The sequence below is a fragment of the Pollicipes pollicipes genome, unplaced genomic scaffold (genome assembly GCF_011947565.3).
Source record: "Pollicipes pollicipes isolate AB1234 unplaced genomic scaffold, Ppol_2.1 Scaffold_5724;HRSCAF=6776_pilon_pilon_pilon, whole genome shotgun sequence".
NCBI lineage: Eukaryota > Metazoa > Arthropoda > Thecostraca > Pollicipedomorpha > Pollicipedidae > Pollicipes > Pollicipes pollicipes.
The window spans coordinates 54401009-54428186 of NW_023596746.1; the positions used below are offsets into that span (position 1 = coordinate 54401009).

Here is a 27178-nt window from a genome sequence, read left to right on the forward strand (position 1 = left end):
GCGTCGTCCGCCGTCCGCAGCGCCGGCGCCGGCGTCTCCCAGCGAGCGGCGCTCTCGCGGCGTTCGGCCTCGCGCGACCGCCCGCGGCAGCAGCCCGCGGCACGGGCCGAGCCAGGCGTGCCGACGGCCGCCCGCCGCAGCAGCCCGCGGCACGGGCCGAGCCAGCCGTGCCGACGGCCGCCCGCCGCAGCAGCCCGCGGCACGGGCCGAGCCAGGCGTGCCGACGTGCGCGCGGCGCTGGGGTGCCGCTTGCGTGCGGCCCCTCTGCCGGCTGTCGGAGCGAATTAGCCGGTCGTGATCGGCCCCCGACGGCCTGATCGGGGGAGTGGGGGGGGGGGGAGGGGGGGGGGGGGGAAGTCGCCTGTGTGACCTTTACACGTCACCGGTGTGATCTCTGCCCAGAAGCGGCGTGACGCGTGCGCGGCTGGTGTGACGCTACCCACCGCTGGCCAAATACCCGCACGTCTTTGGTTTGATCCCTTCTATTGCTGGCCATTGTGGCACTCTCCCATCGCTGGTCTGATCTCTGCCCGCCGCGGTCTGATCCCTGGACTCCGCTGGTCTGATTCCTAACCACCCCAGTCTGATCCCTGGACACCGCTGGTCTGATCCCTGCTCACCCCGGTTTAATCCTTGGATACCGTTGATCTGATCGCTACCTTCCGCGGTCTGATCCCTGAACGCCGTTGGTACGATCCCTGCCCACCCGGGTCTGATCCCTGAACACCGCTGGTCCGATCCCTGCCCACCCGGGTCTGATCCCTGAACACCGCTGATCCCCGCCCATCGTTGGCCTCATCCTTCCCGGCATCAATCTGGTACCTTGGGCCGACCCAGATTCAATCGTTCTTAGCCCCAATGGGAATCGACCCAGAATTTACACCGCTACCCAGCTTTGTAATCGGAATCAGCTGTGCGCGCTGCGAGCGGGAGTCGGAACCGATTCCAGCGGGCAGAGTGGAGGTCGTCTGTTTCTGGCGCGCGGCCCGGCGCCGAAAGCCGCCCTGCGCCAGCGTGGGCTGCAGCATGTAGCCGTGGCGTCACCAAGGGGCGTCTCTCTCCGACCCAGCGCCGCACTCGGCTCCACTTCCGCCTGATTAGCCCCTGCGGGCGTCGCTGGTGTAAGTGGGCATTTCACACGCGGCCGACTCGGTGTGACGGGGGCTTCCATCAGCGGAGACGGAGCGGCGTGTGGGCGTCAGCAGACGGGCCGCCGGTCGAGCCGGGCTCCGGCCTTCCGCGAACCGCGGTCGGCGACGCTGACCCGGCAACAGCTTGCGTGTGGTCTCACGCGACCGCTGACCATGGACGCTTAAGCAGCGGCAGTTTGTCCCTGGCCGCGCTGACCACGCCGGTCTACGTCCTCGGTTGGACTGAACATCGCTGTTTGCGGAGCGGCGGCGGCATCCTCGGTGGGTGGCCCCTTCGCCGCCGCTTGGTGGACGGCAGTAATGGTCTGCAGTCTGAGGCGTTCCGTTGCCTGACCATCGCCAGATGTAACAAGTGACGCGTCCGTGGATGGCGGGATGACTGCCGTCTTTATCCAGACGGTACGCCCTTGCGTAGCCTGACCGCCGCTGACCGTAACACAGTGGCACGTCCCTGGGTGGTCTGATCGGTGCCGTCTGAGGCACAGCGCAACGTCCCTCGGTCCCGTGTAGCCCAACCACTGCTGGCTGCAGTGCGACGGTATTCAGGTCCCGGTGTCGCTGCATGACTGCCTCTCTCGGCAAACGAACTGGCTGCCCGGGCGGACCTCTGCCAGGTCTGGCGACTCTGGCCGCCTGCCCGGACTCCAGAACTTTGCCACCGCGGCCTTACAGCCACAAAAGTTAGATAATTTGGCAACTGCCTAATTCCCGGAATTGCAAATTGCTCAACGAACTGTAGGCACTTGCGTGGATTAGAAACTTGCTTATAGCGTGATGTATGTAACTTGGATGCAAAGCGGAAAGCACGGCTCAGTTGGCACGGTGAACCTCAGAGAAAGACGACCTACTCCGGACGGCCTAGCATGTCAGCCTGCAGCTGATGCTAAGGTGAAAGGCGTGACGATACACCCTGTTTATATCTGATAGCATGCTCATCATGGTAGGTTGAAGACGTTTGTGATTTTTTCCACTATCGAGTAATGAAAGATCTCATGTCATCTTGCCTGGCCGCTCCGTCCTTTCGGCAAGCATCGGCCTGGCCACCGTGGGGCCGGAGCGTGCGCCGCTCTGCCCGCTGCTACCGCGGCGGCCGGTCGGCGGCCGGCCGAAAGCCGCCTGACCGGGACACGGATGGGCGCGTGCGGCCCTGGCCGCGGTCGCTGCTAGCGTCGGCACCGGCGAGGCGCCGAGACCGGCTCAGCGGGTCAGCAGCTGCGGGGTCGGTAAGCCGACCGGCTCAGCCACCTCGTAATGAGCGGCGACGGCTGCCGGGGCTCCAGGGATTGTCCTCATGTGACCGCAGGGACCGCCGGCTCAGGCGGAGACCACCTGTCAGCACCCCAGCGACTTATGGCGCAGCGACAGACCAACTGTCCGGCGCCAGAGACTCCTGGGACGACCACAGACTGTCAGCGCGCTAGCGACTAACGGGGCAGCCGCATACCGACTCCCCGGCGCCAGAGACCTCTGGGACGACCACAGACTGTCAGCGCGCCAGCGACTAATGGGGCAGCCGCAGACCGACTGTCCGGCGCCAGAGACCTCTGGGACGACCACAGACTATCAGCGCGCCAGCGACTAATGGGGCAGCCGCAGACCGACTCTCCGGCGCCAGAGACTCCCGGGACCACCACAGACTGTCAGCTCAGCCACAGACTGCCTGTTAGGGCGCCAAAGACTACTGGGCCCGTCGTAGTTCCCAGAGTCACCGCGTGCAGTCAGTCAGCCCGCGGCGACGCGGATCCGTCGGCCCGTGGGCTACCAGATCACCGCGGACAGCTGGGGCGGCCGCACACGGCCACTGTGCCAGCGACTATCAACAAAGCTACGGTATGAGTTAAAAGAACAAAACATCAAGTGTATAATACCAAGTTCTGGCAGTTACCAAACAGCGGTGCATTGCCCGTTGCCGGAAGTTTTGGTGGTTCGTTCTTTTTCTAAATCGAGGCACCAGAATCACCTAATTTGCTGAACCTTTTCCTGGCATTCTCCCTGAGGAGTTCTTCAGTGCCTTTTCACATCCAAGCCGCAGAGTTGCGGAACGTTGATCTTGGGGCACTTGTCTACAATGTGTGCGATTGTCGCTTGCTTTTAACGCAAGTGGCATCGAGTTTGGGATAACGCTCCAAAACAGGCTTTGACCCTCTCAATATTCTATGCCGGCGCCATCTCTTACCGACATCGTCAAACCAGACAGCATCGGGGGACCCCACTAGGCACGGTACTATAAACATTCATATTACATTTACCCGGTAATATGGTATAGAAACGTATGCTCATCATTGTTCCTCCCCCTGCTTCCCCTCCCCCTCCCTCTCTTCCCTCTCGCTGTTTAGCATAGAAATGAATTATAATTCAAGTGTTAAATCTTTCAAGTAAAAAAGGAAATGTGCGAGGAGAGTGCGTCACTGAAAGTGCACAGGCCTACTCGTGCTATAATTACACAATAAGTGTTGGATTGGCATGAAGTATCTCAAACACCACTCAGTTTTACGGGACGAAAAAAGCATCAAAGCCGAAAACGAATGATCTTCTTAATTGAGCTGAGGCACACGCTCCGCGGTTCTCCTCGTGATGCGCTTCAACTGCGAAATGCTGAATCAGTTTTCGGAAATAACACCAGGCTTTTGCTGGATTCCACCAGGGTGGAATCCACTTCGAATCTGAATATGTTTTGCAGAAAAGCACCATCAGATGTATAATGTACATATGCATATATATATATATATATATATATATAATTTATTTATTTATTTACATACGTATAAATGACAACTGACTTGTGTCCCGTTTTGCATTATTCAAAGCTGCTTCAAACACATTGACAGCAATAACGAGCTCGTCAAAAGCATTTGCACGAAACCGTAATTTAGATGCCGACTTAAAACGTGCCTGGATAGGAGGCAATTTGATCCCCACCCGATTGAAATATAAAACAATCACGTTGAATTTTTTCTCGGCCTCACTTCCGAAAGGCGTGACATAGGCTCGCCTTACTTTGTGTGACTGTAAGCAGTTGAATAAAATCAGATGCACGTTGTAAGTTTGCTGGTCTATGGCAGGTCAGAGTCAGGCTATGTTTGTCAGCGAAGGTGGTTCTTAAGAAATCAATGAATTTCATGTGACGACAGCGTTTTAAACGAAACTGTGTATCTTTGAGATGGTTGCTTAAAACATTACAACACACAGACAACCTATTTTAGGATTACGACCAATTCCATTGATATTAGGTCAGGTACGAAGGGCAGACGGAGATAAACAGTTACTTTTCTACTGGAGAGCTTATTCTACAGTCTGGTTTTTAACTCTCTTTTCAGATGTATTAACCACAGTGACGTCAACAGACATCTTATATGAACGCAATGAAGGTCAGAGTAGGTCAGTGACCCGAAATGACTTCGATTAACTTTTTTAAATTGGAAACGTACCGCCCCAAAAGAGCTTTTGGGTGCTTTTTTAATTTAAAACCCAAAGAAATCTGAAAGGTTTGTGGCCATTTTGGCTTTCTAAAGGCCAAATCAGGTTAATGAGCAGTAATACTCATCAGAGACCTTTTCTTAGAAGAGGTATCTAAAGCTGTTGCGCCGGGTAAGAAAAGTGGTGAGAAAAAACTGTTACGAGGCGCGAGGCAGTTAGGGGACCACGCATAATTTTGAACGATTAGTATTCCTATGGCTCATTTAATAATATTACGAGCCATGACCATTCCACCACTTCCCTGGAGCATCAAGCAGTCACACGCTAAGGCTGCTTTCTTTACGCTGTCGGGGCTGATAGCGGTACTCGGCTTTCCGCTCGTGCTTTATGTTAATGAGTAAGTGGGCATATCTTCGTGCAGGCAAAGCAATTCGCCAGTAATTTTGGATATACACGAAAACAAAGCACTAGCGGAAAGCTGAGTGCCGCTTTGGTCTCTCAAACTTTCTGGTCAAATCTCACAAGCTGTGTAGTATTTAGTTGAACAATACATGTAACCGTATTCGTTTGAGGGATGTTCCATATTTCGAGATATTGAAGAGATCATCAGATATCATCAATGGTCATCATCAAGTGATTATATGATTATCAGCACACTAATAACCATTTATATCAATGGAAGTGAAAAAGTGTACTGTAGACAAAACCATTCTTCTGTTTAGTAAATATGCTCCTCAATACGTGCCTGTGTTATTGCGTCATCGCGCCTTACACGACATTGAGACTGAGAGCGATTTGACGGCCGATATATTTGAAAATCGTGCTCACGAGCGCCAGAACGAACGACTCGACACTTAAATTTTCTTGGCAATAACCCCCGCATGGCCAACGGAATGATATACTTTGAATGGTGTTGTTATGTCGTTATGGATGTCTTGGTGACCTTGAAATAGTCTTCCCGGAAATACTCTGCACATCCTCGCGGGCGTTTAGGTCAGAAACGATAGGGTTTTAGATCTTAAGAAGGACAGGGTTGTTCGCTGCACCAAATGGTCCTCAAGGTGGCTACTTCAGTTCAAAACTCCATATAAATGTGGAATAAACATTACATTACATTTTAAACATTATTTTACCCTTTTACCCTTTTTACCTTTTAAATATTTATTCAACTGAAATTGATTGGCTGTGAGTGCTTCGACTCCACCCAACTTGCGTAACATTCCAATATGTCACCTATCATAGCGTGCATGGTTTTCTTTAGATAGGAATTATCGTTGTTTTGCCTTTAGCCGCAAATTCGTTGAACTCCGCCAGGTGAAAGTGTGACGACACTAGCCATGGAAATATTTTTGTTGTGTATTGGTGTTTTTGGGTGCATCGACTGCAATGGCCATTTTGCGCCCAAAGCCCTGAAAAGAAGAAGCATAGGCGGCTGCAGTAATTTTGCGTCCATGCCGACATTGCTCAGCCTTTATGTGGCCTCATTTAGTGTAGGTACGCTGTATTGCTACATGTACAACATAAAGGCAATTGCAAATATTTTTTCCGCTTGCACCACCTGCATCCAGGGTGCCGCCTTTACCAAATAAGTTTCAGAGCGAGTGGGGAACACTCTTCACCTCGTAGCGCATGTAGTGTGGACCTCTTATTTTGGCTGGGTGCAGGAAATGTCCAACGCCTTGACACCAGACACCCCGATTATTCATTGCAGTTCTGTGCGCTCCTTCCGTCCCGAATACAAATGAGCCTCTTCCTAAATGTAATCAGCCTATGGGGAGCCTCACGACTTCTGCTTTTCCAGCCAGATGAAGTAAAATCCGACGGCCCCAGATCGTTACAGATCCAAATCAAGCGACATACGGCGCGACATATATAATCCTACGAGTCAGATGAAACGAGCTACGCCAGCGCTCTAAGATTCATGCAAGGAGAGGCGTTACGCTATGGGTCGAATCCATCTATGAGTTGATCAGAGCCGTCTTGAAGACAAGGAAGGATCAGGGAAGCATCAGGCCTATTGCAGGCTTGAGCACTGAGAAAAATCCCTGAGATACGGTAAACGGCTGGCTAGAGCTTGAAGCGCGCCGCCAGACATCGCCCTCTGTGTCACAGTGATTGAGGCGTCTGTCTAACCGTGGCAAGATTGTAATCTCCGAGCTTGACTCTGTCAGAAGCCATCGAGGCCGAGGTGCGTGCATGGTTGCGCGTCGGCTGCTCTCGAGAAATCCTCTCAGATCCAACTGACGCCTGGAAATAGCTACAGAGATAACTCGCGCCGCTATCACGTGGAGACTTACATCCCTGACGAAGGCTCCGGTGGCTGTTTTATTTGCCAGCCGGGGATTTCTTTGACTCTGACGTAATGATAGCACTGATCAATGCTGTTGCGCGAAAAGCATCCGCCTGCGATGTCAATACAAAAGGATCATGAATCTGCAAGATATGCTTGCTGGAATCAGTCAGCTTCTGAATTCTCCTATAGTCGTAATGGCTTGATTGATGGTCATTGTTATCGTTCTCCGTCTCCGTGTATTTCTTAGACTTCATTCCTGTCCCAGTCCTGGTTCCTCGTGACTCACTCAGTGGACACGATGCTGCCTCTGCTTTTGAATGATCATTGGAAAGGAAAAGCATCACTGATATGATGAATGCAAGTTTTGGCCATCCTGAGTCCATGGACATAGTGAGCCTATGTCGGGAGGTTCAGGTCCCCCGGCAGGGTGTTTGCAGTCCGCTGTGCGGCTCCCGGTGTCTGGTGCCCATGCAAACGGACCGTTCGGTAGCCGCCAAACCCCCATCCAATCTATGCTAACGGTGTTTCATCCGGCTCCGCGAAGCAAAGTGCTGCTTGTCATTCTGAAAGCTGAGGTCTGCCCAGAGCACTCACATGTCATCCGCAATTTCGTATTATGCACCCAGCATTTATTTAGGCCAGAACATATGGGCCGCGCGATTTGCGTCAAGACCTTTCAGAGAATCCGGAAGCATGTGTGGCATGAAGGGGAAGCACCTCCGTGACCCTGGTGGCGGCGTGGCAGGCTGGAAGACTGCTGATCGTGAGACCTGACCTCGATTCCTGAAAACGCCTCTTTTCACTGTCACCAATCTACCACGTTAATCGGAGTTGCAGGCTTGAACGTTGTGGTCCAATGACGTCCGCAAATAGTAAACACTTGCTATTCTTAGCTTGGTTATCACTTAACCGGATACCGTTAGTCGTCTCCCGGACCGCTATACAACAGTCGCTTTCAACGTGCTAAAATTCTACTCCTGAACAGCGAATTGCCAGCAATGCAATACTCATGCATATTGCATAATAGCGGTCATGTTGGCTGCGGCGGCGGGCGCAACTTTTCTGAGCATGGGCTACGTCGGCCGTGAGATTCCCTGCCATTATCGAGGAATGGAGCTGCGCTTCACGCATCAGTCATAAACTGCGTCGTTAAGGAGAGATGGTAGTGACAACACACACGTGAGCTAAGCTATCCGTTTTTTAGGCAAATTGGACGTTGTATTGGGTTGAAATTAGACAGGATTGGTATTGACATTGGTATTACTAAACACGCTGTGAATCGTAAAGTATCGTTACGGTACTCGTTCTTTCTAGACGCAGCGATCTAGTTGGCATGCTAATATGCTAGTTAGAAAGCTAATTAACCTGGGAGAGGCAATAAGCTCACAATATCAGTAGTATTGCCGTTCTTCCCAAAAACAACGATTTAGTTGGTGAGAGAACTAATGTGCGTGAGAGAAGCGTTTCACTTTTGACTCTTCTTTTGTGAACAGCATTCCACGCACTAGTGCAGGGACAACCGTAAACCGTCGGAAACATTGCAATCTTCACAGCGCAGGGGGCTCATCTGTTCACTGTTTAATTGATAGGCCGGCACATCCGGCCGGCGCCGGGGGCTGTGAAGACCGACACTGGCCCGGCCATAGCCGATGCCTCAATCCCAGCGCGGGTCGGCCGTCGTCGCTCGTCAGGTGGACTCAGGGGCGCTGTCTGGTCAGACATCACCCCGGATTCCGCTCCGGACTCCGCTCCGGACGGCGGCACTTGTCGGCGCCGACGGACGCGAACCACCTCGCGACGAGGCGCCGACGGACGCGAGCGACCTCGCGACGAGGCGCCGACGGACGCGAGCCACCTCGCGACGAGGCGCCGACGGACGCGAGCCACCTCGCGACGAGGCGCCGACGGACGCGAGCCACCTCGCGACGAGGCGCCGACGGACGCGAGCAACCTCGCGACGAGGCGCCGACGGGACGCGAGCGACCTCGCGACGAAGCGCTGACGAGGACGACCTCGCGACGAAGCGCTGACGGGAGCGACCTCGCGACGAAGCGCCGACGGGACGCGAGCGACCTCGCGACGAAGCGCTGACGGGAGCGACCTCGCGACGAAGCGCCGACGGGACGCGAGCGACCTCGCGACGAAGCGCTGACGGGAGCGGCCTCGCGACGAAGCGCCGACGGGACGCGAGCGACCTCGCGACGAAGCGCTGACGGACGCCAGCGACCTCGCGACGAAGCGCCGACAGCCTGAGATATGGTACCGCCTTGTGTGCGGCTGATTTGACGCGCTGCCGACGTGCCGCCTGCGCCGTGCGTTGTTCTGGCGCATTTTCCGACGGGGGGCCAGCTCTCTGGCGGTGGGCCAGCCGGTGCTCTGCTGGCTAGAGACCCGCGACTCTCGGGACCAGCTGGCCGCGTGGCCAGAGTCGTAACTCCGCAGAACTCTGGCAGAGCTGCTGCTGCACATTTCGCCTCAGTCGCATCTCCGGGAAGCAATTATGCGAGATAAATTAAATGCGCTGATGATGTCAAACGAAGAGCTCGTGGTCTAAACTTATTGCCTTAAGATGTCACACACAGCTATTCTTATCAGATTGTCCCAAGTTATCGTAAAACTCAAAAAGTTGTTACTGGACGCTGCTCGGGATTCTTTCCCGTCCAACACAACATAATACAATTTCCAAGAAACAAAGCGACTGAGACAATCATCCTGAGAAATGCAATACGCTCTAAAGTGAGATGCAAACAAAGGTTCCGTAAGATTGGCAATATATCTGTGTATGGAGTGCTGACAACATACTACCTTTATCCAGCTTGCTTGCCGACCATACCCAGATATTGATGTATGGAGAAAACGAAACCCCAACAAGCCACCAAAAGTGTGGCAACCGAGCGTTGTGTTCTCCATGATAGAAGTTCCGCCCAGAGACCGTGATTCAGTCATGTGGACTTGACGTCATGGAAGCTACCAGCAGTTTAAACATTCGCCGATCTGTACGTAACCAGACCGGCTGTGTCCCTGACTGGCTGCTGTGTAAGGTGTTGACATCTTGAACATTCGGTGAACCTTAGATTGCCAGTGCAACTTACATCCTACCAACATATCTTCTGGCTTCCCCTTCTCCGCGATGTCAAATAATTGTCTCTTCATGTACATGCGCAACAGGCGAGGTAAATATGCAGATATATGTATATATGTATATATATATATATATATATATATATATATATATATATATATATATCCGTGTGTGTATGTTTGTTTGTTTGTTTGTGTACCTAATAGGTATGCCTCCTTACTAAAACACACACCTTCATCACGACGCATGCCTCTACACCTGCGGGAGGGACCGCCAGACCAGCATAGGCCAAACCTACAATGAAAACTCCCACGCTCTAACCCAGCTGAAAATACACTGATTCTTAAATCAGGCCCGAAGCAACGCCGTTTACAAGCTCTCACAGCCATCTTTATCAGAGAAAGAACGCCTTACTTAACCAACAGCTCAGGCCATGCGTCACTTTGGACTTGTTTAATCATCTAATGACAGCAGAGTGACTCAACGTCTTCAACTTACCGTGGTGTCAAACTGTCTGGAAAAGTGAGGTGCTTGTGTCTATATGTATTTTGTAATTTGACCTGATGTTAGGATGCATATGTTTATATATATATATATATATATATTACAAACATCATATATGATATATTACATATATCACATATCATATCATATATATTGAATATAAAATGCCACCTACTTTATGGCCAAAGAGGCGTGTCGCTTACCACCTCTCCGTGACAGACGGAATTCATCCCTGGCGCTCCCACTGTGATGGGTCAGGCCTATCTCTGAGCCCCCCACCCATCACTCCCTCCGTTATGGGCCTGGCCCATCTCTGAACCCCTCACCTATCACTCCCTCCGTTATGGGCCTGGCCCATCTCTGAACCCCTCACCCACCACTTCCCCGTGATGGGCCTGGCCCATCTCTGAATCCCTCACCCATCACCGGTGGATCCGGATACGCCCACCGCACGCTCTCTGTGACCGGCGGGGCTCAGCCTTGACTTCCCCCCGTCGTGACCGGCGAGGTCCCTTTCTGAGCCCACTGTATGACCGACCGTCTCTGTGCTGGGCCCTTCTGTCCGTGACAGGTGCAGTCAGTCACTGACTTCCCTCTGCGTAATTGCCAAGGCTCGCTCCTGAAATCTCTGTGTGATCGATTGCCCCGGATCCTTACACAGCGGGTCCGTGACCCCCCCGGCGTCTCTTGCCACCGTGATCTCGCCGTGATCGCCAGGCGGCTCTGTCCCGGCTCTTCACTGCGACCGGCGGGGGGGGGGGGCTCATCCCTGAACTCCCTCTGTCACCTGCTGGGTCTATCGTCTGTGTCCCCGACAGGTCAGCGTCTGAATCATCCCTCTGATTGGCAGGGTACGGCCACTCGACGCCGCGCACGGTCGGCGGCAAGGTCTTCACCATGTGCTACGCGCTGGTCGGCATCCCGCTGGGGCTCTGGTGATGTTCCAGAGCATCGGCGACCGCGTCAACCGCGCCAGCTCCATTGTCATCCGCTGCGGTGAAGCGGCTGCCTCAAGTGTCCCTCGCAGGAGGCGTCCGAACTGAACCTCATCTGCGCCGTGTTTCACGCTCAGCGTGCTCGTGATCACGGGCGGCGCGGCCGCCTTCAGCCGCGAGGAGGGCTGGACCTACTTCGACTCGGTGTACTACTGCTTCATCACGCTCACCACCATCGGCTTCGGCGACATGGTGTCGCTGCAGCAGGACAACGCGCTCAACACGCGCCCCGACTATGTGGCGTTCGCGCTCGTGTTCATTCTGTTCGGGCTGGCGATCGTAGCCGCTAGCCTGAACCTGCTCGTGCTGCGCTTCGTCACCATGAACACGGAGGACGAGAAGCGAGACGAAGCCGAGGCACTGCAGGTGAGTCTGCTCCTCTCGGGCCGCGGGTGCCCCGCACGTGCGCGCCGCTGAGCCGGCGTCGTGGCCATGTTGGTCGGCGCGTCCGGCCGGCTCGACATCGCGACGCGGTCCGTCCTTTGCCCGAATCTGGCCTCAATTTCCGCGGTCTGCTCGGGGCAGGCCGCTCCGATTATCATGGAAATTTATTCGTGTGAGCGTCATGTGGCAGACAGCGAGGAGGCAGACGGGCGCCACTTAAAATCCACTGGGAGCTGCCCGTCGCGATCAAAGCCACCGGCATCGGCCAGAGGCCAGCCTCCACGCGTTCATGCCAGACCGCTTCCCAGGATTGGCAAACGCGAGGATCATGTCTGGCCCTTGGGGGACAGGTGCTGGCAATGGGGTTGGCAGGCACACATCGTCGACAGGGCGAGGTCACTCGCCGCGGTCACCTGGCTAGCCAGACTGGGGGTTGCCAAGATCAGGTCTCGAGCCGCATACCAAAATGCTGTGTTTCGCGGAGGCCAAGCAGAATCTACTCATAAGGCTACCGGCAGGGGGCCACGCACAGATGTCGAAATGGTACACACTCTCGCCCTTACAGACTCGGCCCCACCTCAGAACCTACAGAGCAGGGTGGGGCAGGTCACTGTCCCTCCTCTCTGTTACTTCGAGACAAAATAGACGGGAGGAAACAAAGCCAACCTTGTTAGATTTCTATGCGATTCTCAATAACTTTTACTTTAGTTGTTTTTTAGTATGACGTCAAAGTCAAGGTTATCTTGGATCATTTGACATTTTCTCACAATTTTTACACACTCAATCCAGAAGTCATCTCTGCTTTTACAATCTGTCAGCAACGGAACGGTTCAATCAACCTCAGTGTCGAGCCACCCATAATCACATCATGTTGGAGCTTTGTTGTTGTGAAGTCCAAACAACTCAACGGCTAAACAGCTAGAAGTCTAAACAGCAATAAGATGCACACATTGTGTGACTGCATAGAAAGCTTAATACTGAAGATGGAGCATCAGGGACACCTTAGGTCAGTGACCTGTCCTTCCATCCGACTGCAATCTGTAGATCAGATGGCGGTAACGTGAAAAACGGACAAACGCGTAGCTCACTATAGTACGTTACTAGCGAATATCATATTCAATAACGTTTTAGTCCGACATACCCTAGCTAAACTTGTCTGGTCACCGACCTGGCTTAACCTTGGTTGGTTGTGAGGTATGGAAAGCAGCAGGAGCACACTGAAGGCCTTTCTTGGGATATTCTAACAAATACCACGGGGTCAATATCTTCCTCCTGTCTCTCTGCTCTTCACTCCGAGGGTTAAATAAACACGCAAGGAAAATGAATGAATGGCACCTGAACAGAAAACGCTTATTTGCTTATTGATGTTTTCTTAGGCTCACTGACCATGCTTCATGAGAGCACGGCAGGTTTCTTGTAGGCCCTCACTACCAGGACCACGCTACTGCTACATGCGCTTTGTGGTAATAGTAATGGGATGCGCACGTTATAAGACGTGCCCGTGAATGCAGGATACTTTGGAAATATACGGTCAAATGTCATACACGTAAAAAATTGGAGTGGTATGAACATCACGGTCTTCTCATTGGGCTACAGCCGTAAGAAATGACCAGAGGTCACCGCATACTACTACGTACCTCATCCATACCGATCGCTACTTGGTAATCCGTCCTGATTGCAAAGCACACCACACAAATCACCTAGGATGAGCAGATGTACTGGGTCAGGGGCGAGCGGGCCCAAAGTACTTCATGTGGGACAGACGTAACACAAGATTGCCCGAAGGCATCCTTTCCTACATGAAGAAATGACACGTTTTTCACCTCTGATGGCCGACCAGAGGGCCCAGTGACCTGACTCGATTGTGACTGTGATTAAGCTTAGCTTGATTTTATTTGCGACCCGACTTGTCATCTGCAAATCTCTTGTAATGTGCCTTGAGCCTATTGACATTGGGGGTTATCGCGTATCACGCAGTACCAAGCGGCTAAAGAAGCTTCTGAGGTCGGCACTCAGGTTAGCGCCAGTCACGTCATTTTGACTTGATTTGGTGCAAGACAGGTCTAGTACTCCTTTATCATTACAAGCTCCAGCCCAGCGGCGCAATCTGCTAGAGCGTGATGCCAGAGGAATCGCAGGAGATCAGGCAACAGCGTCACGGAAGAATTGAGACGAAGAATAAATACCACAGATGGAACAGCAGCGCGAGCTTCCGCCCTCGACTGGTGCGTTGGTGCGCAGACATACCCACACACCAGACGGGGGTGATAGGACGTCCATAGTTCGAACAATTATTCCATCCTGGACCAGGCAAATATGTCCCAATGGACAAGTGGATGAGGACGCACCGGCAAAAAACATAGATGCACGTCACAGCCACAATGGGGCTCGTGCATTTAGGCAATATCCAGATCACGATTGGTCAGGACGCAACATGACAGGAAAATTTTCGTTTTATGCAGTACCCGCGTGAGATTTAATTCTCAAGCATTTATAGTGAGCCGTTTTTGCAATCGTGTGACGAAAAGACGAATCAATCGAACCCACGCTTTGAAGTGAGGCACCGGCACAAGGCGCCAGCTTAATTTTTACCCGAAATGAACGGAGGAGAGTCTGAATGCGTCCTGGTGACGCATTTCAATGACCTGTGCGGGAACTAGACCATGATAGCATTCGTTTATAATTGTATCTATATATAAAGACATTCGTACGGTACTCCACGGTGCTACGGTAAAGTAGGTGGCTGCGAACAGCACGTGGACACCAGCTGTGCTCCGAATCTGGCTGTGTTTCCGTGTGCTCTGACACCGAAAAAATGTAAGAACACCTTTCAGTTGTCCCGCCTCAGCAGAATTGTCTCGTGCGGACGCTCCGAGGTTCAGAGCAGTTGCCCCGCTTCGAGGACAACTCAGGAGAGCAGCTATACCAGGTGGCCTGGCTGGGCGCGGCCAGTGGTCAAACGTTGTGTCACTCAGCACTCGGCGCCTAGCGAGCCGTCAACAGATGCCATGCGTGGAGGTAGCGTCGCGCGTTGATTGTCGCTCCGCGCGCTCCCCTCGTGGTCGCTCCATGCTTCGGCTCATCTGGCAGGCTGCTCCCCTCCTGTGTTTACAAGCGTGCTTAGCATTGTCCACGTCCTGATACAGACAAAGTTTGCTTCTCTGTGTCTAACTTTGTCGGTGATTGCCGTGAACCTGATCGGTCCATCTCAGATTACTGTCTTAGTTTGCGCGGAACTTGAAGGGCAGCCACGTTCCCGCTGCCGCCCCCCCCCCCCCCCCCCGCCCCCGGCCCCCAATGTCACATTTTTTGCCCGAATTTTATGTCTCCGTCTACGATTTTCTACCTTCCTGTTTAACCGTTGATCAAGCTCCGTAGTCATTGGGTCTTCACGACACACTCAGCTGCTAAGGCTACATGGCGTCGCCCCTGGCAGGGAAGGGGGCACCACATGGACACGAACTCCGTACCTCTGGTTTGCCAAATACGCAACGGGTCACGCAGACGCGTCAACAGCTGCACTATCGGCTACTTTTTGCTGCAGGTTAAACTAAAACTGAAATGCCAACGAGTGCCATTGGCAGATGATTGAAAACCAATTCGATGTTCTGGTAAGTCATCATTTTGCTCAATATATCTGGTTACGGTTAGTGCTATTGAAGTCTCGACCGATGTTTTGTGTGACATAAAGTAGGGTATTAATCATCCTGTTCGGAATCAGCACTAAACTAAACATACGACCGTGGGGTAGTCCCAATTGTGGGCCAGTCAAGAGAATGGGTGCTGACTGTACAGCCAGCTTAAGGGTGAAGTGGTTTGGAATGGAGCCGGCGGGATCCGGTCCGGATATGAGGATAATCCTGAACTGACTCGCATTTCTTTCTGACTGTGGGGCACTGTCGAGTGTGGGTCAGTCCGGGTGTGAGGACAGTCCTCAGTTCGGAGCATCTTCAGCCATGGGTGTCCAGTTTCCAAAATGATTGGGGGGGGGGGGGGCGGCAAAGCCATGGACGTTGCGAAGAGGGAGAGGTGCGAAACACCGCGGATTTCGATATTGGACGCTCAGAGCTATCTCTAACACAAATATATATAATTTTGCATGATCTGATTATGATCTCTGTTATTCATTAATCTCTCTCTCTTCTTCATCTCTCCTCTCTCTTCTCTCTCTCTATCTCTCTCTCTCTCTTCTCTCTCTCTCTTCTCTCTCTCTCTCTTTCTCTCCTTCTCTCTCTCTTCTCTCTCTTCTCTCTCTCTCTCTCTCTCTCTCTTTCCTCTCTCTTTCTCTCCTCCTTTCTCTCTCTCTCCTCCTCTCTCTTTCTCCTCTCTCTCTTCTCTCTCTCTCTCTCTCTCTCTCTCTCTCTCTCTCTCTCTCTCTCTCTCTCTCTCTCTCTCTCTCTCTCTCTCTCTCTCTCTCTCTCTCTCTCTCTCTCTCTCTCTCTCTCTCTCTCTCTCTCTCTCTCTCTCTCTCTCTCTCTCTCTCTCTCTCTCTCTCTCTCTCTCTCTCTCTCTCTCTCTCTCCTCTCTCTCTCTCTCTCTCTCTCTCTCTCTCTCTCCTCTCTCTCTCTCTCTCTCTCTCTCTCTCTCTCTCTCTCTCCTCTCTCTCTCTCTCTCTCTCTCTCTCTCCTCTCTCTCTCTCTCTCTCTCTCTCTCTCTCTCTCTCTCTCTCCTCTCTCTCTCTCTCTCTCTCTCTCTCTCTCTCTCTCTCTCTCTCTCTCTCTCTCTTGCGTAATTACACGCTTGAAAAACATGCCTACCCGTGCTAGTAGAAACCGTTCTCTTTAAGGCTTCTACACACCAGCTTTGTAACGGGAGTGGGGGCGGGGTGGCTCCACCCCTCTTGTCTATTTAAACATGAATTATTTGTGTAATTACCACCACGGGGCTATTAAATGTATTTTGTCTTTTTGTATGAATTCATAAGAACGAATTTTCAATTATATGGGTGCCTATTACCAATCCGCTCACACGCACATTCTTGGCACCTCCAAATTTCATCGAAAAAACATCTGCATTTTGGCTAAGGTGAACCCAAATACAAAACATTCTTCCAACTCATTCAGGACGACCGTCCTTGACCTTTCCCCAAATGCGGTTAGGCAGGTGCCCTCCTGATGAGAATGTTTTTAAGCCGCTCGTTTCAACGAGCATGCACTGCAAGCCTGCTGTAATTCAGTTGACACCGTTCCAAGCTGTCGTGCCTCTGAACGACAAGCAACCCTCATCTGGTTTAGTTCGAATGTGTGGCTAACGCAACGCCTCGCACCAATGTCATGCGAGACGCAGGTTGGCTGTGGCAGGGTTGCTAGTTGAGCTGGCTCTCCAGTTGTCATGTGTAAGTGCCTATGCACGCACGCTTGGCAATATGTGAACTCACCTGCGCTCAGCCAGCCCAACTACCTCCGAGCGGCACGGACAATGATCGTACGTTTGAAGGCTCGTCATCGCTGGTCGAAAAGCAGGAACGCACGGTGCGGCATCCGCTGCGCCTGCAACAGTGATGCAGTAGAACACATTCGGCAGCGACAGCGATTGCAGTGATTGATGCACGGTGTTCTGGAGTACCAGATGATAGTGATGATATCATAACGCAAGTAGAATCCCTTAGCATTTCTGCGCAATCGCATAAGCAAACAGATTTTCATGAAAATAACACCCAGGTTATTGCGCCTCATTCACTGCGGTGATCAGTCGATCAAAAGTAGAGCTACCCGGGGAAAGGCTTCTGCTGCGCTGACATGCTTCAAATAAGTACTTATTACACGAGTCTTTGATAGGTTCTCATTAATCCCGTAGTATACGAAACAGTATCACAGCAATTCAAGAGCTTTCCCCATGGCTCTCCAAGTTCGTTCAGACTTCGAGGGTCTCCTTTGACAAGTACGTGGCAGTCATCCACATACCGTGCAAGTTGTGCGGCACCAGCGTAACGATCACACTCGTTTTCGAATGTACTTAAAAGTGGAATCCATGGACGAGCCCCAATACACACAGAGGGAATTGGGCCGCGGACTCCTGCCCAAGATTTAGCAGTTGTCTTGCTGTGAACGCCGCTGAGAGTAATCGTTTAGTCACGGGAGTAACTCTCTTTTAGCTCAGGCACTGCGGTAGTGAGCGAGATTGGTTCAAAGTCGCTCAATGTGCCCAGACCTAAAGGTCGGCCCCACGTCTGATGTCTCCGGCTTCTATGACAGTGTACCAGAGACGAAACTGCGGTTTATGGTGTGCGGTTACGCTGGCATTGAAACTGGCTGGCAGACCTCAACAATATGAGGCGGCGTGACATCAAGGTCGTCACGGCCGCTGGTGTTCGTGACACCATAGTGGATTTTCATCACTGTTCTGTGACAGGTCGTAGACAAAGCGACCCGCGCACACTCGTGTAACAGCAGTCTCGTGTACCCCACTAAATCCCTGCTAGTAAATTATCGGAAGTCTCCCTCTCGATTTTAGCGAAGAATTCGTTAACCTGACCTACCAGCGTACCTGGAAGCTCTGTTGGCTATGGTCTCTTGCCAATGGCGATGCTGCAGATAACACGGTGTGGGCTTCGAGGTCTCGCCGTCTCAATGCGTCACTGAATTCCTCGCGGTGGCCGTATCGGTCGGCCGCACGCAGCTCAGAACAGCGCCGGACACGGGATGGCGGGCGCGTTGGGAATCTGGACTTCCTGCTATGGGCACGCATGGCAGGCAGTTGTTTCAAGATGGCTAAGAGCGCATTGCACTGCCATTATGGCCGTGGCCCTATTTTGCGGCGGCATATTCGTCTTAATGAGGCAATAGCTGGTACACCTTTGTGCTGATGTTCTATTCTGTTTTACTTTTAACATAGAATTGACCAGGCTGCACTGGCTGGGCGCAACATCCTTGTGTTGGATCAGATCCAAGGAGTTGGGGATAACTTTGTCCACGACGATGCCTTCATGTCCACGATAACACCATGACTCATATCCGCCGAGTTTTTATCTTATTTTTGTATTATGTTATTTTATTTTCATTTTATTTTACTTTATTTAGTTTATTTCATTTTTTATTTTGCTTACTTTTATTTTATTATTTTATTTTCGGCATCCCTGCGGAAGGGTCTTGGCCACGCACCTGCAGACAGAGCGCCCGCTGTGGCACGCGGGCATGCAGAGGCCTGTACCGGTTTGTCGGACCTGGAGGTTAGACGACTGCTCCATGGACGGTGACTGTTGGTCCAGTTATCCACCCCGAGACCGTGTCCCCGGGGGGGGGGGGGGAGCTGGATCGAAGGGTCTATTTAAAGGTAGACCGTGCCCGCGGCCCTGACGCCGCGGACGCTGGTTGATGCAGCGTCAATCCCGGTGCAGGGCGATTACTCGCCAGTTGCTACCATCACCTGCGAGGGAGCGAGTCGAAGGAAAGCCTACCGCAGTCATGCTGAAACCGAAGACCTCTCAACAAGATTGCAAGCGTTACCAGTGGTTGGAACAAATGAATGTACCCACTTCAACCCCGCCATTGGTGTGCGTGGTTATTGCCTCTGTGAAATTTGTTCTGATAGTCTTCGATCTTGATAATGGCTTACATATGTATGCTATGGAGCGGCTTTTACAAACTATGCAGTTATCTCATGTATGTAATAGAAGCATAAAGCAATTGTAAACCAACAGTGCAGTTTTGTAGGTCTCATTTGCTTCAACTGGTCAGCTTTTTTGTGTGCACTGTACAGTGCGAGAACACGCTTCGGCTTACAATTCGTCTTCAATATGGTTGAGGTCCATAAAAACTGTAGTGCCTCCAAGTGGCTGGCGTATACTGCCGATTGCCTTACAGTGATCTTGATCCATCTGTCTTACTTCCCTCTCAAAATTGGAAGGTAGACGGCTGGACTGAAAAGAAAACACCTAAATATGAAACAACTGAATGAGAAACCACATCTCTGCTCCACCACTTTTTATTGCATTGTCAAGTAGAACATCTCGTCGTCAAGCAGCATAGTGATTTGTTCGGCGTTGATGATCGAAGCCAGCTTTTGGTTACCGACGTGGGGCCGATGTAGCAGGCAGGGCCGTTATGATGTGGCTGGAAATGCCGCTTCAAGTGTACAGCTTCTGGCTACACGGGTTGAGTTGGCGTGCGCCACTTTTCGAGGCCGCCACGGAAGCCCCCGACCGCAGGGCGGCTGCAGGCTGGAGAGCAGCTCTCCAGTCAAGCATGCTCGACACGGCCTGTATTGTTTTGGTGGTGATTGTTGTTGGACCATCACCGCCGTCGGTTTAGTTGGCGAGCGTCAATCGTCAGATTTTGAAACTGTTTCATCGAAAATTTGCGTTGAAGTGGTAGTTTGCGCATTTCAAGGGTGCTTCGGAACGTGGACGTCTAGTAAAGTCGCCACGATTTGGTGTGCTAATATGCGACCGATTTGCTTTCATTGACCGATGATTCACTGATAAACCCTAGCCTCGTTCGCTTGTAAAACCTTGTATGAGACATCAAGGCCGAAAACGAAATTATTGCAGGTTGTTGTAGAAGTTGAAACACCCCTGAATAATGTCGTGCAAGAAAACTAAACCGGAAAAACATGAGTTTTTTACCCAAAAAATCATGCAAGAAGATAAAATAATCAAGTAAATAAGACTTATCGCGAAGGTTCAGAACTGGCGAGCTTAATAAGCCGTCCTTAACCGGGAATCGCGGTTTCCATTGTAGTTGTTTGTTTTATCTGTGGAACATGTCTTAGAAACTTTCTTTAGAATTTGCGTAATTTTCAGCTCCCATTTTATATGTTCTGCTTACAATAAATCTCCAGAAGGCGGGGGCAAAACATCGTTGGGGAGTGAGAAGTCGGACATTGGAGAGGCCAGTGGCCCACCCAAACGGTGCAAATCGACACCCGTGCTTTTAGCACTTGCGTGAATCAGTCTGGATGTGCGGACAGTCTGAATTTGGGGTACTTTCAGTACTAAGTGTGAGCCAATACAGATGTGGTGATAGTGCTGAGTTTGGGACACTTTCGGTAGTGAATGTGAGTCAGTTGGGATGTGAGAATAGTTCTGAATGCGCTGTCTGTGCCGAGTGTGGGCCTGTCCTGACGTCAAGTGCAGGCCCACTCCTGAAGCACCCCTTCATGAGTTGGCCTGTCCTGACGTCAAGTATAGGCCCACTCCTGAAGCACCCCTTCATGAGTTGGCCTGTCCTGACGTCAAGTATAGGCCCACTCCTGAAGCACCCCTTCAGGAGTGGGCCTGTCCTGACGTCAAGTGCAGGCCCACTCCTGAAGCACCCCTTCAGGAGTGGGCCTGTCCTGACGTCAAGTGTAGGCCCACTCCTGAAGCACCCCTTAAGGAGTGGGCCTATCCTGACGTCAAGTGCAGGTCCACACCTGAAGCACCTCTTCAGGCTGCCACACGCACTAGTCAGTTTGACGCTATTTCTTGGCCAGCATATGTTCATTCATAGTTGGTGGTCTGTCCGTGGTCATATGGCCGCGAGAACGTTTTGAACACCTTCGTGTCTGCTACAGAAACAAGATGACAGGCAGGAGCAAGTTTTTCTCTGCTCTTCTGTCAGCACTGTGAGACCGTTGGTGACGAAATCCTGTTTCAGATCTCCAGAAGCGTTTCATTGTCTCAAACGTACCGTCAGCAACGAGCCGTTTTTTGACACGGCTCTAGCTGAAAACTGAAGACACTAGCTGTGCTCTAACCACACCTGATCTGTTCTTTTTCCGACATTCATGTTGCACAGCTCGCAATGTCGCGCCCATGGTTTGACTTGCTGACACTTAGAACATCATGAAGTTAAGACCTCCGTTTTTGTTATTGCTAAAGTGATTCCCTACAATCGTTGTTCTGTGCTTATGCATCACCTTTATCGGTCATTTGGAAATAAAGCAACAATTGGATCGATCAACGATCGATTAGAATGCCTGGTGATAATGCTTTTAGTTTTAGGGTATATCGGCACCTGCGGGCATGCTGCGCCGAGGAATCGCGGAATATAATCATGTTTATCACATTTGTGCGGAAGTGATTCTGGCCTTAGCGTTGTTCGGACGAACGATGATACCCGGGTGGCAATTTTGAGAACGGCAACCAGCAAAGGAAGTGATTTTGAGCAAGTTTCTTTGCCTCCTTCATGTAACATTTTGTGTCGGAATTGTGGTGGATGGATGCTCAGCAACGTCGGGCCTCAAATTACAGTTGAATCGTATCCTCCCAATGCTATGTCGGGCAGTGCAGTAGCCAGAGGGTTGCTTAGGTAAAATTGCGCTGCCTTGTATAATAAGTAAATTTTGGGGGAACAGCCATCCAAAACCCCCAACCACCCTGACGTCTCCCGAAGACAAACGAGAAGTTGCGTTATTCTCTCTTGCACCGCAGTCCTATCAAGCTAAAGACTTTTCGCGGTCACATCTAAATATTTTTGACAGAATTGAAAATATGTGTGCGTGTTTTCATCACACTTAGTAGCTGATGTGTTACCTGCTAAACCGAATTACGTCACCAATTCAGAATGTGTTAGAAGAAGTAACCGTAGCCGAATGCTGGTCGGAGCAGATTCAATCATTACCACACTTTAATTCGCACGCGCGCATTTTCCAATCGCTCCCCAACATCCCCACGGTGTGCTAGCCGGTTCAGCTAGCAGGTTCGGCCTGCCGAACCTGCTGCTAGCCAATTGATCAGAGGCCAGCTAGCTAGCCGGAAACCAACCCTGGTCTATGTAATACCGTACACGGCTGATGAAGTAACTTTTTTACGGTCTCGCCACCGGGTGGTCATTTCACCCTCATTTCCCGTGTCCAATGCGGATGAGTTCTGGCCGGTGAGTGACACTGTTTTTTGCGCGGGGGTTCGATACCGGACGATTCTTATTGGTCCGGTCAATGACATTTTTCCGCGGCAATGGGCCCTACCTGAAAACCATTGGGATTTTGGATGTCCGGCTGCGGCGTCTTGACACCTGTAAGTTAGAGGAAAGCGTTTGCATAGGGCAACACTTCCACTAGTTTGACGTCCACATTTGAACGGCACTGACGTTACAACGACCGCTTGCCTGGCTGTCCTCGTTGGGTGCAAAGATACTAACTACTCTGCTGTATCATATTTCTGAGGCATGAATCCTGTATTTCTTTTGTATAACTTGGGGTTTATCGGCCACTGGTAGGAATCAGGAAGGTAACTTTGGCAGGTCGGTTTCGACAGGTAACGTTACATGGCTAAGCCGGGCCGACCAAAATTCTACTGTTCTACTGTTTCTACCGTTCTACTGGTAATTATTCTGTTAACTTCTACTGTTCAGTCGAAGTTTTCAGGAACGAACAATAGGAGAGATGGTCTTTGTCAAAGCTGAACGGACAAACAGTCTGGACTCTTAAGGTGAGCAGCTTCTTTTACGAGAGCAAAAACCTTTGCGAGCGGAAATATTTTTTTAGGAGAGCGTCAACGCAAGCCGTACTACACTGACAGCACCATCTGCAGTGATGCCGCATTGGCTTCGCAACCTTTGAGACCAAAATAATTAATCAAGGCATGCATTGGCGGTTATATATGCATAATCGCATATAGAAAACATATAAAAGATGACACGTTGCAAGCATTTTCTCTTTCTCAATTGGCTGCAGAGTATTTGATCAGTTTTATGGGTGAAATAAGTAACACCGGGCCATCCACTGGTCTTTGGAGATGGGCTAATTGAGACTTTGTCAGGGCACTGAAAATTAGCGATCATTGCCGTAGTTTTCATGAAAAATGGCCCTGAAAGAGCAGTGACAGCCACGGTTCCAAACCATGCCAACAGCTACAAACGTTTGGCATCAGAGGACGGCACCAAGCTGAAAATATGAGTCATTGGTCGTGAAGGGCTTCAGAAAAAGCATATATTTTCTTAATAACGCACCTGACCCCCTGCATGACCATTCGCAATGTAGCCTGGAACATAAGGGACAATGAAGACACATTGTGGTTTATGAATTGCGCACTGAATGTCTGAAAGACCGGTAGATGGCAACAGTGCACTATAGTAGACAGGCTTGAAAATAACAATTTTGGGCATGGGAATGCAGGCTGGAAACGCAGTGCGCTTTTTAAAATCATAAGTGGTGGGTTATCACAAAATGGCGGTTACAAGTTTTTCCATTTTTCCATCACACCTTAGTGATTGGTAAATCAGGATGCGCTGCAACGGAAGAGAGGCGGCGTGAAAGCATGGAAAGCCCGGAGCACAAATATTTCAGTTTTTTTTCTTTTAGCTCATGTTATTGCCGACAACCACCATCCGTCATAATTGCTGGGTGGTACTCAACAGTTGTGCTCATTGCGGTCCACCTCAAGGCATTTCCTGATAGCAAACGTGTCGCTGGGAGACTGAGATATGCATTAGTACAGCGAACCTGTCCCTTTCACCGGTGGGTTCATATAACGTGAAGCCGGGTACGCAGTTACATGAGCCTCACGTTACGGAAACTTAACAACTTATGAAGCGCTAATGTGGAAGTGTTCTAAAGATAACATTATGTGTACTGTCCTTGGTGCTGCCTACACAAACCCTTTACTTGCCGGTCTTATCAATTCGTGTGGTACTATTGACAGCCTGATAAACACAACTGGTGATCTTGTACAGGCCCCATGAATCATCATGTCTACCGTTGCTGCCTGCATACATGCACGTTGGCTACTGCTGTACCTTATTTTGTTCCGTCGGATATGTAGCAGATATATTATAAAGCGCGTTTTGTCTGTTTTAGACAAGTAATTCTGTGCTTGCCGGGTTACCTGCTTACACCCTCTGTCTATATTGGGATGAGAGGGGGATGGGGTGTGGATTAGTTTGCTTTCGCGATTGGTTGCTGTTGTGGCATGTTTTATTGCATAGTTTGATCCTTTTAAACTTGAGCTTCATTTTTTCGCGTGATTTCCTCGGGCATGGCGTGCACTGCCCGGGCGTGCACACCGTGCCTTACATTAGGCGCGGCGTCCTGCCTGCACCGCTCACATTTTGCATCCCCAGTCCCAGGCCTACCCGCTGCTGCTCAGTTTAAGCCCACTTGTGCCGAATGAAATCAGCTTGGTTGGCAAACAGAAAAGTCCTGCCGATCGTGCTTGTTTGTTAACATCCGGCTCCAACAATCAGCCGCGCCACAAAAAGTCTCCGGATTCTATTGAACGACCCGAGAAGTACAATCAGAGGGCTCCAGCCCACGTAGCGCTCCGTCTGGTCCACTCTCCCCCCCCCCCCCCCTGCGCTTCTGCCCGGCCCACTGCCTCGCGCCTCCGTCCAGCCCACTCTCCCCGCGCTTCCGTCCGGTCCGCTCTCCTCGAACTTCCGTCCGACCCACTCCCCCGCGCTTCCGTCCGGTCCGCTCTCCTCGAACTTCCGTCCGACCCACTCCCCCGCGCTTCCGTCCGGTCCGCTCTCCTCGAACTTCCGTCCGACCCACTCCCCCGCGCTTCCGTCCGGTCCGCTCTCCTCGCGCTTCCGTCCGGTCCGCTCTCCTCGAACTTCCGTCCGACCCACTCCCCCGCGCTTCCGTCCGGTCCGCTCTCCTCGAACTTCCGTCCGACCCACTCCCCCGCGCTTCCGTCCGAGAAATTCTGCCCGCGGTTCTGTCTGGCCTACTCTCCCGCACTTTCGTCCGGCCCATTCTCCCCGCGCTTCCGTCCGGCCCACTCTCCCTGCGCTTCCGTCTGGCCCACTCTCCCGCACCTCCGTCCGGCCCGCTCTCCCGCTCTTCCGTCCGGCCCCACTCTCCTCGCGCTCCTGTCTGGCCCACTACCCCGCGCCTCCGTACAGCCTGCACAGAATTTAATATGACACAGTTCGCGTCGGAAGTTTGGCGAGTAGGCGTGCAGGTAGGTGCGGCCATGTGACGTCCGCCCAGCCACCCACCTCAGCTGGTTTAGTCAGCCTGTGCCCGCGTCTTTCATTCTGGTCCATCTGAACGTGCCGCTAACGTCAGCAGGAAGCCGTTCGACGGCCGCAGTGCGCGCGGTATGTCTGCCAATGAGTTCCACACACAAACAAGATAGTTTTGCTTACGTCACCACTTTAGTTGTACGGGAAAGTTATTCCTTTGGCACACGCCACAGCTGTGTTTTTGCTGCAAAGCGCGACTGGAGCCGTTAATGCAGCACAAGAGCTATTAATCACTGAAGGCAAACAAAGAAAAAAGTCGCTTGGCTTACTTGTAGCATGGCAAGGAAGCAGTGCCCGTCGGGTCAGCGCCAGCGGCCTACAGCCGGCTCTGCGGACTCGGAGGCCGGCCTGATGTTGTCTGAGAGCCACCCTGTCGTACGGAGCGACACACACGCGCCGACAGCCAGTGACGGCTCCCGATGCAGCGCCGGCTGGCGGAATGGCACGGCTCTATTCAGGGCCGCCGAGCGGTTGTCAACGGTGACAAGAAGTGCTTTCTGGCAGCGAGTGGTTCAGCACTACCTTCGGGCCTTTCAGGTTTGGAAACGACGGTCTCGGGCGGGCATTAATCACTTCTTTTGCTATATTTGTGCTTGTGTCTACCTTAGGGAACAGCAATAAAATCCCTCGTGTATATCTCAGTCAGAGCATCGCACATGACATGTGGCCATGTCGTACTCTCCGGACCAGCTATTGCTGGCCAATATGACAGCAGTAATCCATCTAACAACAATGGAGTCAGGTCAACGATGCACCATGAATATAGCGTGTAAATTGATGCGCGCTTACTTGCTCATTCGTTTCCAATCGCTGTGCCTCATTTGGTCAAAGTGACAGCCTGTACTCATCCGCAGTTCAGAACATCCCACTGCGCACTGCTTTTAAAAGCTCTGTAAGGAGCCGCGCTGTGAACACTGTGGAGTTTGCTGGGAAACCGACTCGCTTCAAAATCCTAATTGCCCCCTCGCTGACCCGACTGGCTGAGAGCCACCGCAATGGCACGGACGCCTCCGTGTCTGTATCGCGTAGTTCATGCAGAGATGCCCGGTGTCAGTCAGGGCAAGGGGTTCTCTGAAACCGCAGCGACTCGACGTGATCCGTGTGAAATGGATGCTTCGCTGAGCTGGTGACGCCCCGATAGCCTTCTGATCTCCGCCGAGCCGCCTGCGTGTGGGAGTGGGAACCCTGGCGTCACTCGACATGATCCGTGGGAAATGGATGCTTCGCTGAGCTGGTGACGCCCCGATAGCCTTCTGATCTCCGCCGAGCCGCCTGCGTGTGGGAGTGGGGACCCTGGCGTCACTCGACGTGATCCGTGGGAAATGGATGCCCGCTGAGCTGGTGACGCCCCGATAGCCTTCTGATCTCTGCCGAGCCGCCTGCGTGTGGGAGTGGGAACCCTGGCGTCACTCTTCTGCGCACGTCTCCGGGAAAACAAACACGTGACAGGCGGCGCATTGATGTGA

At 51.9% G+C, this 27178-nt stretch overlaps 1 pseudogene; it reads left to right on the forward strand.

Moving 5' to 3' along the window:
• The window catches only part of LOC119103210 (two pore potassium channel protein sup-9-like), a 63728-nt pseudogene that overhangs the window by 21583 nt on the left and 14967 nt on the right, over positions 1-27178 (forward strand).